We start from the raw sequence: 4098 nt of genomic DNA, 5'->3' as shown, positions 1-4098 counted from the left end.
TGTGGTGTGGTTCGTTAAGTGTGTGGTGTGGTGTTGTGTGTTGAGTAGTGATGTGGTGTGTTGCGTGTGTGGTGTGGTGTGGTGTGGTGTCGTGTGTTGAGTGAGTGGCGTCGTGTGTTGTGTGTGTGGTGTGGTATGGTGTATTGAGTTTGTGGCGTGATGCTGTGTGTTGAGTGTGTGGTATGGTGCTGTGTGTTGTGTGGTGTGATGTGGTGTGTTGAGTGTGTGGTGTGGTGAGGTGTGGTATGCTGAGTGTGTGGTATGGTGTGATGTAAGTTGAGTGTATGGTGTGATATTGTGTGTTGAGTGTGTGGTGTGGTGTTGTGTGGTGTGTTGTGTCTGTGAGGTGTGGTGTGGTGTGGTGTGTTGAGTGTGTGGTGTGGTGTTTGTGGTGTGATGTGGTGTGCTGTGTATGTGGTGTGGTGTGCTGTGTTGCGTGGTGTGCTGTGTTGCGTGGTGTGCTGTGTTGTGTGGTGTGGTGTGGTGTGCTGAGTGGATGGTGTGTTGACTGTGTGGTGTGCTGTGTTTTGTGGTGTGGTGTGGTGTGTAGTGTGGTGTGGTGTGGTGTGTGGTGTGGTGTGGTGTGGTGTGTCGTGTATGTTGTGGTGTGGTGTGGTGTTTTGAGTATGTATTGGGTTGTGGTGTGATGTGTGTGGTGTGGTGTGTTGAGTATGTGGTGTGGTGTGGTGTGTTGAGTATGTGGTGTGGTGTGGTGTGTTGAGTATGTGGTGTGGTGTGGTGTGTTGAGTACGTAGTGTGGTGTGGTGTGTTGAGTACGTGGTGTGGTGTGGTGTGTTGAGTATGTGGTGTGGTGTGGTGTGTTGAGTATGTGGTGTGGTGTGGTGTGTTGAGTATGTGGTGTGGTGTGGTGTGTTGAGTATGTGGTGTGGTGTGGTGTGTTGTGTGTGTGGTGTGGTGTGGTGTGTTGTGTGTGTGGTGTGGTGTGGTGTGTTGAGTGTGTGGTGTGGTGTGGTGTGTTGTGTGTGTGGTGTGGTGTGTTGAGTGTGTGGTGTTGTGTGTTGAGTGTGTGGTGTTGTGTGTTGAGTGTGTGGTGTTGTGTGTTGAGTGTGTGGTGTTGTGTGTTGAATGTGTGGTGTGGTGTGTAGAGTGTGTTGTGTGGTGTGCTGAGTATGTGGTGTGGTGCGGTGTGTTAAGTATATGATGTGGTGTGGTGTGTTTAGTATGTTGAGTGGTGTGTTCTGTTGAGTATGTGGTGTGGTGTGGTGTGGTGTGTTGATAATGTGGTGTGGTGTGGTGTGTTGAGTGTGTGGTGTGATGTGTTGAGTGTGTGGTGTGATGTGTCGAGTGTGTGGTGTGATGTGTCGAGTGTGTGGTGTGATCTGTAGTGTTGAGCGTGTGGTATGGTGTGTTGAATGTGTGGTGTGGTGTGGTGTGTTGAGTGTGTGGTGTGATGTGTTGTGCTGAGTGTGTGATGTGGTGTACTGAGTGTGTGGTGTGGTGTGTTGAGTGTGTGGTGTGTTGAGTGTGTGGTGTGTTGAGTGTGTGGTGTGTTGAGTGTGTGGTGTGTTGTGTTGTGTGGTGTGATGTTTTGAGTGTGTGGTGTGGTGTTTTGAGTGTGTGGTGTGGTGTGTTGAGTGTGTGGTTTGATGTGTTGAGTGTGTGGTTTGATGTGTTAAGTGTGTTGTGTGATGTGTTGAGTGTGTGATGTAGTTGAGTGTCTGGTGTGATGTGTTGAGTGTGTGGTGTGGTGTGGTGTGTTGAGTGTGTGGTGTGATAACGCGTGGTATATTGAGTGTGTGGTGTGGTGTGGTGTGTTGAGTATATAGTGTGGTGTGGTGTGTTGAGTGTGTGGTGTAGTGTGGTGTTGAGTGTGTGGTGTAATGTGTTGAGTGTGTGGTGTGGTGTGTTAAGTGTGTGGTGTGATGTTTTGAGTGTGTGGTGTGGTGTGTTAAATGTGTGGTGTGATGGTGTGGTGTGTTGAGTACTCTATGTGGTGTTGTGTGTTGAGTACTGAATGTGGTGTTGTGTGTTGACTGTGTGGTGTGGTGTGTTAAATGTGTGGTGTGATGGTGTGGTGTGTTGAGTACTGTATGTGGTGTTGTGTGTTGAGTACTGTATGTGGTGTTGTGTGTTGACTGTGTGGTGTGGTGTGTTGAGTGTGTGGTGTGATGTGTTGAGTGTGTGGTGTCATGTGTTGTGCTGAGTGTGTGGTGTGGTGTAAGTATGTGGTATTGCGTGCTGAGTGTGTGGTGTGATGTGTTGAGTGTGTGATGTGTGTTGAGTGTGTGATGTGTGTTTAGTGTGTGGTGTGATGTGTTGAGTGTGTGGTGTGATGTGTTTAGTGTGTGGTGTGATGTGTTGAGTGTGTGGTGTGATGTGTTGTGTTGAGTGTGTGGTGTGATGTGTTGTGTTGAGTGTGTGGTGTGATGTGTTGTGTTGAGTGTGTGGTGTGATGTGTTGTGTTGAGTGTGTGGTGTGATGTGTTGTGTTGAGTGTGTGGTGTGATGTGTTGTGTTGAGTGTGTGGTGTGATGTGTTGTGTTGAGTGTGTGGTGTGATGTGTTGTGTTGAGTGTGTGGTGTGATGTGTTGTGTTGAGTGTGTGGTGTGATGTGTTGTGTTGAGTGTGTGGTGTGATGTGTTGTGTTGAGTGTGTGGTGTGATGTGTTGTGTTGAGTGTGTGGTGTGATGTGTTGTGTTGAGTGTGTGGTGTGATGTGTTGTGTTGAGTGTGTGGTGTGATGTGTTGTGTTGAGTGTGTGGTGTGATGTGTTGTGTTGAGTGTGTGGTGTGATGTGTTGTGTTGAGTGTGTGGTGTGATGTGTTGTGTTGAGTGTGTGGTGTGATGTGTTGTGTTGAGTGTGTGATGTGATGTGTTGTGTTGAGTGTGCGGTGTGGTGTGCTGAGTGTGTGATATTGTGTGTTAAGTGTGTGGTGTGATGTGTTGTGTTGTGTGGTGTGATGTGTTGTGCTGAGTATGTGGTGTGGTGTGTTGATAGTGGTGTGATGTGTTGTGCTGAGTATGTGGTGTGGTGTGTTGATAGTGGTGTGATGTGTTGAGTGTGTGGTGTGGTGTGGTGTTTTGAGTGTGTAGTCTAGTGTGCTGAGTATGTGGTGTGATGTGTTGTGTTGAGTGTGTGGTGTTATGTGTTAAGTGTGTGGTGTGGGGTGTTGAATGTGTGTGTGTGGTGTTGTATGTTGAGAGTGTGATGTGATGTGTTGAGTGTGTGGTGTGATGTGTTGAGTGTGCGGTGTGGTGAGTTGAGTGTGTGGTGTGGTGTGGTGTGGTGTGTTGAGTGTGTGGTGTGGTGCGGTGTGTTGAGTGTGTGGTGTGGTGTGTTGAGTGTGTGGTATGATGTGATGTGTTGAGTATGCGGTGTAGTGTGGTGTGGTGTGTTGAGTATGCGGTGTAGTGTGGTGTGGTGTGTTGAGTGTGTGGTGTAGTGTGGTGTGTTGAGTGTGTGGTGTGGTGTGGTGTGTTGAGTGTGTGGTGTGGTGTGGTGTGTTAAGTGTGTGGTGTGGTGTGGTGTGTTGTGTGTGTGGTGTGGTGTGTTGAGTGTGTGGTGTGGTGTGGTGTGTTAAGTGTGTGGTGTGGTGTGTTAAGTGTGTGGTGTGGTGTGGTGTGGTGTGTTGTGGTGTGGTGTGTTAAGTGTGTGGTGTGGTGTGTTGTGTGTGTGGTGTGGTGTGCTGAGTATGTAATGTGGTGAGGTGTTTTGAGTGTGGCGTGGATTGCTATGCGATGCTGTGGTTTAATAATATGTTGTGTGGTGCCATGTGGTGTTGTGTGGTTTGATGTGGTGTGGCGAGGTGTGATTTGGGTAGAGTAATGGGCTGAGTGATGTGGTGTAGTGTGTGGTTGTATAGTGAATGGTGAAAAGCTTGGTGGGCGGCGCTGAGTTGTGGTGGTGTGACGGGTGGTATAGTGTGATGCGGTGGGGGTGAAATGTGTGGTGTGTGGTATTGAGATGCTAAGGTGTTGTGGTTGTTGTGGTGTGGTGGTGTAAAGGATGGTGCGGTATGTGGTGTGGTGTGGTTGGTGATCAAATGATATGGGTTGGTTTGGAGGATGGTACTGGCGATGTGGTGAAGAGTAGTGTGGTATAGTGGGGTTGTGTAATGAAGAGTAGTGTTGTGTAGTGG

The sequence above is a fragment of the Coenobita brevimanus genome, chromosome 98 (assembly GCF_032717465.1).
Source record: "Coenobita brevimanus isolate Jiangsu-jjx chromosome 98, ASM3271746v2, whole genome shotgun sequence".
NCBI classification, from domain to species: domain Eukaryota; kingdom Metazoa; phylum Arthropoda; class Malacostraca; order Decapoda; family Coenobitidae; genus Coenobita; species Coenobita brevimanus.
Note: the sequence above shows the minus strand (reverse complement) of the source record.